Genomic DNA, 12,108 nt, shown 5'->3' with positions numbered 1-12,108 from the left:
TCCCAAGAGAGTCTGTGTCGTTCTTCTCGCCATTCCTAATAGAGCAACATCTGGTGACCCCAACGTGATGTGCATCTAGTGACCTCCCGAGGGTCAGTGCAGCCAGCGGTCGACGAGCCAGCTGCTTCCCCCACAGAGGGGTAAGTGAGAATCTCCCGGGCTCCCCTGGAGGGGGCTGGTTTTTTTAGACCAACGGGATAGTGGAGCCCTGCCAGTGAGCGGGCTTGGAACGGCTTATTTTGACGAAGCTAGAATTTAAAGTCCCTGGTTAAGCCACTGCATCTGCATCATTGCATTCGCGGGCTGTCAAGATAGACGGTTCTCACAATGGAGAACTGCAATTGAACTAATGATCAGCTTGTCTTCTCTGCGTGACAAGACACCTTGCCAGGCATGGGACTCCATATTTCTGAAGATGCTATGTGCACTTTGTTCCAGTGAGTAAAAGTGCAAAGTTTGACTGTGACTCTTGATAATGCCTTTAACCTCGAGATTTGGCTGTCAGTGGGAGACCGCCTATGGTCTGAGTTAGCTGCAGGAGATACCGGCGTGTGCAGCTTGGCAGCCACCTGGGGCGTGCTCTTTAAAGTGCTGGAGCGGTGCCGGTCTGAGGACAGTGATGCCGGGATAGAAGATTCGGAAGCCAGAGGTGCCTCTTTTGTACACCATGAGAGACTGGGGGGTGAGACCAAGAACCCGTCACCCGCGGAGTTGGGCGCGCAAGCCTCGCCAACAGAGAGGTGACACAGGAATGGAGACTGCCCGTCCCCGCCCACGCCTCCGTCTGCGGCGCCTTCACCAGCGCTGCGAGCGCTGCCGCGAGCAGCCGCGGGGGGCCCTTCATTGTCGATGGTGTTCTTCAGCCCCCCGCACCCTCTGCGTTCCTTTCTCCTGTGCTGCAAAGGACAGCACGGACGCCCCCGCTGCAGCCTGCTGGCGCGGCAGGGGGAGCAACACCCCCTGTGTCCATCCGAAGGGCCCGCTGGCACGGCGGGGGGAGATCAGCTTTCAGCCCCCCCACGTCCAGCCGCGAACCCGCGCATGTGTGAACCTCACCGGGACGCCCATCACAGCAGCCCTCATCAGGGGTGTCCCCTCCGGCCTCCGCACCGCCTCTGCACAACCCCCTGACGGCAGCGACACCGCCCACCACGGCAGAGGCAGGCGTGGTTCCTTCCCTCCATGCCCAGCCCAGTGCGGGGGGCAGACAGGTCCACAAGCAGAGCCAGTGCCCCTGCCGGCTACTGCAACGCAATTGTCATGGCAACCACCGCTGGAAACAACAATAACTGGGCAAAAACTTCAGCGAGTAACAGCAGCAACAACTTTACAATGGAGTCAGCTTTACTCAAACCATGCAAACTTCAAACCGCTCAGCAACACAGCTGCAAAACCCGACGAACAACAACGGCAGCCTGAACCTGACGAAACAACCATCTCCACACCACAGATAGGTTCCCTGTTTACTTCACTGACTGCAGAGATTCAGGAAGCTTTTAACCACAGCCATGTGAACTCTACAAGTCCCTCAGTCATATTTGAGGGGAAAATCCAATTGACAACAAAAAAAAAAAAAGGGGGGGGGGGTGGGAATCAAAGCATCGTGAATTGCATTGTTGATTGATCTGTAAAAAGTTTATAGATTTTGCATAGTAGAATTGAGTAGACTGGGTTTGGATCTGGGTGTTCTTGAGTTTTGTCACTTTAGTGTTCTTTTAAACTTCCCTGTCGGTGTATGTTAGTTCATTGTTCTAGTCAACCAACAAGTCCTTGCAAAGAAACAATCCTTAAACATCAAAAACGTAAGCCAGAAAATCATTCTAAATCAGTGTCCATTCCAATTTCTATTGAAGGAGACCACTTGTGCTGTGTTTGCTCTCTTTCCTGCAAGGGCCCAGCAGGAGATTACAAATACTGCTTTTTTATTTTAAAACAAAAAGGGGGAATTATGGATGCTAACTCTGAAATAGAGAGCACAGTGCCTGTGGAAATTGCATGCCACATAGCTTTCTCAGTCTTGCCTGAAAAAGTGGCCTGGGAAATCATGGGGAGGAATTAAAACAATCCTCAGAGATAGAGAACAGCCTTGCAGGTGCTGTTTGTCTGTTCCTTGTTTTCTTGCAAGAGAAGGTGAGGGGGTGGTGTACCCCTGTTGAAAGACCCCCGAGCTGTTCACCAGTCTTCACAGAAGTAATTGTGAATGCCGTTTATTTCTATTATTAACACACCTTTTATAGGGTCTACAGGGTTTGCGGGCAGAGCAAGTTACTATTGGCTAACACACACAGGTTTACATTCTTATCCTTGTACACAAGGATATTGTTTTGCTTTACTCTCTCTTCTGCAGGCAAGTTTCAAGGATTTTAGCCCTTAATATCACGTCTTATTTCAAAGGTTGGTTTGTGCATACAGGCCTTTACTAATATATAAAATATAGCAACAATTCCCCCTTTCTCTTTTTGCACAAACCAGGCTTTGGATAAGATAACACACAACTTAGGCTGTCATCCCAATTAACACTATAAGTAAAGTCCGTCCCCCTTCTAGCACAAGAGACCTCAACCATCCAGTGATGCCCCAGCTGGCGAACCAGCTTCCAGTGGGGTCACTATCTTCTTTCAGGGCATGTAACACATCCTGTAGCTGTTGCAGTTGCTTATGGATGGAAGCTGAATGATCAGTAAGATCCAAGCAGCACATGCCTTCAAACTCCCCACAACCACGTCCCTGTGCCAAGAGCAAAAGGTCCATTGCAGCTCGATTTCATAACATTGCATGACATACACTACTCACATCGGCTGAAAGCTCACTTAACATTGTGGATGTTAAGTTCAATCCTTCCTTAGTCCAGCAAGCGAGCCTTTTTAGGGTGGCTAAACTTTAATTCATTCAGACTTCGCTTTGACTGTCCGATGTTCTTCATTCTGCCAGCTATATTCAACAATTGGTGTTAGCTTGGGTGGAACAAGGTTATGTTTCCCAAGATAACAGGGTCCTCTATGTGGACTAGCAGGAATCCTATTCCATGCCCTATCCCCACAGATTAGGAAGATGGAACTAGGTAATCGCTTTGGTAATTGTCCTGTGAGATTGCACCACAAACAAAGGCTTTACTTTCAGTGGTAGTAACGAGATCAGCTATAGGGTTGACTGCAGCTCAGGGCTACATTACTTTGTTAGAATGACTTTTTGTTGGGGGTTCAAACATTATCCATCCACCTGAGGTATGGGTGGAACCTAACAAATCTAATTCTTCTGAGGGTTGTAACATTGAGAACTTTGGTAATTTTTTGCTTGCCAACAGGCTTCAGGTTGTCTTAATGTGAAGCCAACAGTGCAATTGCACTCTTGCAACATTGCCAATCAATTCAGTCGAGTCTCATTACTAATTAAATCTTTAAATGCTGGAGGATCCCATTCAGGGACTCCTACGAGACTGGTGCGAAAGGATCTCCAGGTGTGGCTAGGCTTAGACACATTGACCTTTGGCCAGTTCAGTGTGCCAGTGGCCCACATGTTCTGCCTCTTTTGGATGTTAGTTAGCAGACAGTTGGTTGGGACTATACACAACACAATTACCATAAGCAGTTTGTTCCATGCAAATGACACCATATTTGCAAACTTACAGCTAAAACTCCAATCGTTAAATGAACCTTCAAAGATGCTTACACTAGCTCTTGAAGGGGGAATACTTATACTTTATACCAATATAACAATTACTACACAGGCTAAACTATCTTAACCTATTATATGACTACTTTTAACACACGTGCTTTGGTATATATGCAGTCTAAGCGTGAAAGCAATTTGCTGAAAGGGTAAACACACAACTACAATTTGCTTTATATACAGTTAAATGGAGTCTCTACACTTCTTAGATCTTCTACAGAATTTCTCTAACACGATTCAGTCCTGGAACGTTCACTGCTCCTGTGATGTCAGCTGGCAGCTGATGGGTGACTGAGGGTTTTGATGTTCAAGTTGTTCTTCAGATCCTTCTAAATCTTAAAACAAAGGATACCTGAAAAATTGGTAGAGACATAACATCATAGTAACGACATAAAAGTTCTGTTGGCAACTGTCTGTGTAGTGTTCAGACACAACTGTGTCCTGACAGCTCCACTTCTGATCCATGTCTGGAGTACCAAGGCTGTGTGGTGACATCTCTGTTCACTGGATCTCATGTGTTCAGAGGCAGACAGTCTGGTCAGATGGACAGGTGACCTTTTTGAACCTGCCAACAAAACACAGACACTTCTCTTCTTGAAGTTAATGAATTACACTAATCAAATGTTTTTAGGGCATCCATTTCCCCCGTTTTCTTAAAAAAAAAAATAAAATGAGATGTACTTCTGTTATAAACATCAACAGCAACACAAAACCATATACACAATTAATAAGAACTTATACCGGTTGAAAATCAATTAAATCATAAACATTATTAATAACATATGTAATATAAAACTACTATTAATTACTAAAACACTGCACCAGCATCCCATAGTTAGCAAACAAACAGAAACAAAACAATCAGTGAAGGATTGGGTAATCACCTCCAGAAATGATTCTCCAAGCCCACTTCAAAACTGATCCAGCTGTCATATCAACAGGGTCAAATTGCTGAGTCAAAAAGTGACTCAAATACTGATTTGGGACAGAAAACATCTGGATCTGATGGCAAACATTCTGTCCAGGTAAAGTCAAGGCTTGGCCAGGGCCTGGCTTTAAACTGGAAAGATGCCTCTTAACTCATTTCTAAAACAAGGTTCTCAATAGTAGCAGCTAGGAGATGCTTACAGCACAGCAAACTGTTAAAATGCATTTGTACAAATCAAATGATCAGAAGCCTCAGGTACCAGACCAATTAAACCATGCAGCAGTTGGTTTAATCTGAAGCCTCTCCTATGGCAGCTGATCCTCAGCAATGATACTTACTTACTTAAAATTCTGGAAACACTGAAAAATAAGAAAGCTATAACAAACAAAACTGCAGAGATTGTAACAACCAATAGAACTCCTGATGAAGTCAAGGGTGTCACAGACTGCATTCACTTCTATCCACAAGCAGGTGTTCATCAGCGTTCTGTCACAGCTGTTTCAGTTGTGGCTATCTTCATCTCTCTAGGAAAATAACTATACTTTGCAGTTTAGACAAGTGTCTCCAATAAAACACAAAACAATTTAAATTAAACAATATTTAAACCTAACAATAATTATATATGATAAAAGGAAATAACAAACTTAACCTTAAAAGAATATCTAAGTTAGAAAACTTAACTTAAAAACATTCAAGCCTAAACATTATAAAACTTAACTATCCTTAATTCTATTAACACTTAATCTATATTAAATAAAATCATAACTTAATATTATTCTGTTAGTACAAAAAAGCAACTAAAAGTTTGATATATACTTTTTAAACACAATATAACAGTAACATGAATTCACTATAAAGATTATAAGAATGTAACAATTACATCACAATTCTATGTCATCTAGCTTTGGGAATAACTCACAATAACTGCAAATGTTACTAAAAATACTTATTCATAACAGGAATTTGCCTAGTATATGCTTAAATTGGCTAGGATTTGAAAGTGCAGTTTTTCTAGAGAAAAACCACAACAACACAGGATTTGGTGAGTTGCCATCTAGCTTTGTAGCACTTTTCAAAAGTACTACATTTACATTTTTTCAGAAACATCAAGTCCAATTCTTAAACTAAAACCCAAAATCCAAATTGGTGTATATGCAGTTATATGTGCTTTATATAACAAAAGGACTCACATTAAAATTACCTTATTAAAATTGTGGAAAAAACAAGCAAATAGATAATATATACTTTAACTTAACTTTGTCTTGTACAGTAAAGTTCTCTTAACTAATTATTTTTTAAACCATAAATCTCTTCTGTAGATAACATTAATTGGAAGGTTTTCCTAGAAGCTGTAAATCATACCATGTTTTAACCTTGGGTTCTAAAACCAATTATTGCAAGGCAACTTCTGTTAAACACTTTTTCTCTCTCTTTTTTTTTTTTTTTTTTTTTTTTTTTTTTTAAACGTTCAAAGAATCACAATAACTTCTCTAGTGAAATCCTAAAAACTGCAATTGCATGAACTCATAATTACTTAAAACACAAAATTAACTCTACAATGGCATATAAAAACATTTTGAAAACCCAATAAATTATAACTTTTTAACAAACTGGGTATTATCTGGGTGCTTCTTCTTAGAGAGGGAGCAAGAGGGAGCCCACCCTGCTGCTGCTGCAGCTCTGCTCTTATCTTCCTTCACATTCTCTACATACTCTTGCAGCGAGGAAAACGGAGAGAAAGGAAAAGAAAAACCTCACAAAGTTAACTTTAACAAATGCAGTTTTTTCTCTCAATCTCTCGTGTTGTTTGCCGATAGAGGAAAAAAGGGCACGATTTTACAAAAGCAGGCGATGTTACACGAAAAGTCTCTCAGGCCAGGTGCCAACAACGGCTATCATTGCAGCTTATCAGCGTGGCCTTGGAACTTTTCTTGCTGCTGCTTCTACCCCCAGGGTGCCTTTGTTCTCTGCACACCTCTGTGCTCCCCCATGTCCCCCTGGTTCGGGTGGAAACCAGACTAAATTTGGCTTCTTTTCTTCCAGGGTGGTAAAGATGGAACATTAATAAGATTGTAATGCTAAAAGTGACTCCAAAAATGAAGCAAATATTTCTGGATGTATCACATCCTGCCATAACTGAACAGATTCTGTTCGTTGTTTCAGCGTTCGCTGTGGAACTTTTTTTTTTTTTTTTTCTTCTTTTTTTTTTTTTTCTTTTTTTTTTTTTCTTTTTTTTCTTTTTTTTTTATTTTCTTCTCTTTGACTCTCCCTCCCTCTCTCCATGGGCAGCATAGATAGGAGTGCTTGTCCAGCAGTGGGAGGTAAAGGCATCTGCCGCTGTGACGCAGGTAGAATTACGGGGCTCACAGCCTCAGCATATCTCGCCTTTCTGTCTTTTAAGGTATTAATTGCAATCTGCCAAGTTCAACCGAGAGACACAGTGTCCTTGCTCTTTTCTGTAATTGCCATTTCCCATATCAGAGCCGACATATCAGTCCGTTCTTGCACCGCAAAAAGCAGTGTGAGCACTGCAAATGCCCATGACAATTAGCCCATATAATGAGCATATCCAGGTCCTTTTCCTGGGCTGCTTCGCCTCGTTTAACGAGGATACCAAGAAGCATTTTTTTAACCGCCGCAAACTCTGCCTCCATGCTGACGGCCACCCGCAAGGGGGAAGGTTGCGACCCTTCTACCACGTCCTTGCCTTCCTGGGCCCCCCCCAGCAGCCTGACTTTCCACGTCCTACCGCTCAGCGTTTCACCGCGCTCAGGCTGCCTATCCGGTGCCGATCCAAGCCCGCGACATCTAATGCCCAGATCCACTCCGCTGACTCCAAAGCCCCTCTGCCCGCAGGGGTGTCCTTGGTCGGAGCGCCAGATGTTGAAAGACCCCCGAGCTGTTCACCAGTCTTCACAGAAGTAATTGTGAATGCCGTTTATTTCTATTATCAACACACCTTTTATAGGGTCTACAGGGTTTGCGGGCAGAGCAAGTTACTATTGGCTAACACACACAGGTTTACATTCTTATCCTTGTACACAAGGATATTGTTTTGCTTTACTCTCTCTTCTGCAGGCAAGTTTCAAGGATTTTAGCCCTTAATATCACGACTTATTCCAAAGGCTGGTTTGTGCAGACAGGCCTTTACTAATATATAAAATATAGCAACATACCCCACTGACCAGTGATGGTGATGTGGTAGTTTACTAACCAATAAGAGTTTCTTTTCTGTACTTTTCACGTATCGGTCTATAAAAAAGACCTGAGGTAATAAACCAGAGAGAAATTCTCCTGATCAACTCCCAAGAGAGTCTGTGTTGTTCTTCTTGCTGTTCCTAATAGAGCGACACGTGGCCATTCATGGGGACATGGGGGGACACGGGCACAGATGGAGACGTGGGGGACACCGCCAGGGGTGGAAACATGGTGGGGACACAGCCCTGGGTGAGGACATGGTGGGACATGGCCAGTGACATATGGGGCCATGGCCATGGCTGCTGCCATGGGGGGAACTTGCAGGGGCTGTGGGGGATGCTGGGTTTGAGGGAGTTGAGGGTTCCTGGCAGGGACTTGGGGCTTGCTGAGGGCTTTGGGGAGCCCAGGCTGAGCGGCTGCGGCTGCGCTGGGAGCCCCTGGCGGAGGTTCTGGGGCAGCTGCTCAAGGACCCCCTGGCCTGGAGCCCCAGCTGGGCATTGGGCTCCTGGAAGGGAATGAACGTCCTTGTGCCCAGGAGGGAAATCCCAGCACCCCCAGGGTGTGGGGGGCAGCTGAGAGGCCACAGCAGACAGCACTGTTTTCCTCTGTGGAGCCCAAAGAACCTGCCAGCTCAGAGATTTTGGCTCTCCCCTGGAGAGCTTCTCCCTAGGTCCCTCACTTTGCTCTCATGGAGAGAAAAAGTGTCACTCCCAGAGGCCTTTGAGTTGAACATGTTAATTTGTTACACCCCATCGGTTTTCCTCCCTATCAATCCACCCTGATACATGTATCCCAGTTTTCCCCGCCCCTCTCCTCTATAAATAGCCCGAGTTTTCCCCTGTTCAGAGAGCTGCTGTCACTGGCTCCCTTCACTGAGGGCCCTGTTATAATAAAGGCCATTTCTCAGTGGAATGCCATACAGCTCCCTAGCCTCTCTCCCTGTCGCCTGCACGCTGCCACTGAGCTGAGACCACTCACTGGGCAGAGGACGTGCCTGTGCCCCTGGACAGTCCTTTTCAGGACGGCTTCTTCAGGGTAGTCGTGGCACCCCTGCCATTGACACCGGCGCGGCACTCCTCCAGAACTGCACCTCATAATTCCCAAACTCTGGGATTCTTCCCAGGAAAAGGCTGCCAGGAGCTGCCAGAATTGAGTGAAAGGCAGGATTTGAGGCTCAGATTGAACAGGAGGGATCTGGAACTCCCAAAACCAAGCAGAGGGGTGGGGTGATGGATTGGGCGGCAGTGGGGCAGGGGTGGAAGTGCAGAGGACAAGGGGCGCATGGGAGCTCCATATTGGGTTTGGATGAGTCTCACTCCTCCTTCTTCTTCATCCCACCACCTTCTCCTCTCCAGCCCTTCTCCCGCTACTTCCTCCTGCCTCCTCCTCCTCCTCCATCTCTTCTGCTCCCCTGAGCCCAGCGCCCAGCCTTGGATCCCCATTTTTCCAATTCCTTCACATCCCATAGGAGGAGCCAGGATGGAGCTGGGGCAGGTTGGGCTGGGGCAGCACTGGGCTCTTGGCATGGTCCAGGTACCACCCATGTGCCCCCTCCCCAAATTTCCCTGGTGGCTTCAGGGGTCCCAGCCCTTTTTAGGGTTTGCTGGGTGGCCATGCTGGAGTTTGGTGTCTCCCAAGGAGTCCCCAGAACAGCGTGACACATGGGGGGGACACACGGGGGTCCTGATCCATCCTGGGGCAGCATCTGTCCCTGACAGGGTACCCCCATGGGGTCTCCCCAAGTCCCTCCCCACTGCCCCCCATAAATGGGACAGGGGTGAACTGGGAAGCTTTACTGGGAACACTGGGAGCAGCCGGCCGGGGGCAGAGTGACAGCAGGGCTGGGGGGGCACACGCCCCCTCCAAAATCAGCCCAGGGTTGGAGCGGGGGATGCTGGCTGGGCCTGAAGCCATGGGGATGGGCTGCGGCTGCCAGCGGCTCAGGAGCTCTGTGGGCAGAGAAAAGGGGGTGACACTGGGCTGGGGGCCCCGGGGGAGCACACACGTTCTGGGAGAGGGAGGATATGACCCCCAGGACCCCCCCTCACCTTCTTGTGCAGGCAGAAGCCAAGCCCCAGTGCCAGGAAGACGAAGCCCAACATGGAGCCCTCGATCCATATCAGCATCTTGCTGCGGGCAGTGTACGGCAGCATCTCTGGGAAGTCTGCAGGGGTCGGGATCCCCCCTAAAACCTCTCACAGACACCCCAAGCCCTTCCAAGCACCCTTCCACTCTCACCCACCCCACCAGGACCTCTGAAACCTCCTCCCAGTCCCTTCCCAGCCTCCCCAGGATCCACCAAAAACCCTCCTGTCCCACTCAGGATCCCACAGTCCCCTCCCAGATGCCCCCCTGGACAATGCCCTGCCCCTGGACCTCCAAACCCTCTCCCAGTTCCTTCCCAGCCCCACCAGGACTCATCAGGATCCCTCTCAGTCTCTTCCCAGCACAACCAACCTCGTCCCAATCCCTGCTTTCCAATCTCCAGTCTCCTTCCAGCCCCTCCAGGCTCACTCAAATCCCTCCCAGTTACACCCAGCACCCCCAAACTCCCTCCCAGTTTCCACCAGGACCCCCTGAACCCCATCCCACCCTCTCCAATAACCTTTAATTCCCTTCTCAGCCATTCTTGGCCCACAAACCCCTCTCCCAGTTTAAATCAGTCTATCTCAAACTCCCTCCCAGTTACTCCCAGTGTCGCTCTATTGGGAATGGTGAGAAGAACAACACAGACTCTCTTGTGAGTTGAACAGGAGAGCTCTTAAGGTTTATTACCTCAGATCTTTTTTTATAGACCGATACATGAAAGTACAGAAAGGTAAAACTGTTATTGGTCAGTGAACTAACACATCACCATCATTGGTCAGTGGGGTACACCACCCCTTGACCTTCTCTTGCAAGCACCTGCAGGGCTGTTCTCTATCTCTGAGGATTGTTTTAATTCCTCCCCATGATTTCCCAGGCCACTTTCTCAGGCGGGACTGAGAAAGTTATGCAGCCTGCTATTCTACAGGCACTGCGCTCCCTACTTTTGCTCATAGTTAACATCCATACTCCCAGCACACCCCAGTCCCCCTCCCAGCCCCTCTACTGCCTCCCCCGCTGCCCCCAGTGCTGTGGGGGCCGGGCCGTGCCCCAGTGCCGGCTCAGGGGGTGCTCCAGGCTGCCGTGCTCCACCTGGCAGCTGGAGCTGAGCCCGCATTGCCGGGGGAGTTTCCAGCAGCACCAGGAGCTGCTGGCTTCAGCTCAAGGGCACCAGCGAGATGGACACGCTGGAGGGCACTGGGAGAGAGGGGGACACACTGGGATCAGCTGGGTGTGAAATGGTGCCAAGGCCAGTCAGCTCTTCCTCAGCTCCACGCCAGGAGTGGAACACACCTCTGGAGCAGGATGACCCGAGGTGTGGCTTAGAGCAATGCTCTACAGCACTTAACAGCTGTCAGACACAGTGTGGAGGCAAGAATGGGGGGAAGGTCTTTTATATTGGGGTTCAGAGAAAGGTTTAGTCTCCCAAGGGTCCAGGGACAAAAGACACAGAACACAAGTGTACAGCAATTTATATATGGGGAGGGCCCAGGGGTGGATACAATTTCAACCAGTGAGGGATATCCTGGGGAGGGGAATAGGACACATGGACCAATGGGGTGCTGTGGATTAGGGGATTTCCAAAGGGGACGTCCAAGCAGGGGGTTGGCATAAGGCAGGATTGACAGGGGACATTTGGGAACAAGGGGCAGGGTGGACAAGATTGATAGGGAAGGTACTGGAAAAAGGGGTTGGGATACAATGATAGGCAGGGCAGGGGAGGAGATAACTTTGGGTTAAACCAACAAAGCAGGGGGTAACAGAACAAACCACTTATAGAAACAACTTCAAACGTTAAATTAAACAAAAACACACCACAACATCTCCCTCTTTTCTGTTTAAAAGGAAGAGCTGTGGTTTTGGGGGATCCATTCTCATTTTGGATACACATCTCCCCAGCAGGGCTGGTCAGTTGGCACTTCTCCCTGATTGACCTCTGCAGTGGGAGAGCCCTGGGAGGGCTCGCTGAGCCTTGTACAGCGGGGCGTGCCGGGCCAGGCCGGTCCCTGGCTTGGCTGCGGGGGGTACTAGGGTGTGAGGATGGGGGGTTTGGGAGGGTTCCAGTCCTGGATACAGGGGTGCATGGGGGTCCTGCTGCAGCGGAATGGGAGTTCAGGGGGGTCCCTTCCTCTGTTCTGGGGTTCAAGGGGTCCCAGTGCCTGAAAATGGAGGTTCAGGGGGGTCCTGGTGTCCAGAAATGGGGGTTCTGGGAGGTTTCCATTCCCGAG

Source organism: Cyanistes caeruleus, unplaced genomic scaffold (genome assembly GCF_971803275.1).
Source record: "Cyanistes caeruleus unplaced genomic scaffold, bCyaCae1.hap1.1 HAP1_SCAFFOLD_134, whole genome shotgun sequence".
In the NCBI taxonomy this organism is placed as follows: Eukaryota; Metazoa; Chordata; class Aves; order Passeriformes; family Paridae; genus Cyanistes; species Cyanistes caeruleus.
This window is presented reverse-complemented; position numbering follows the sequence as displayed.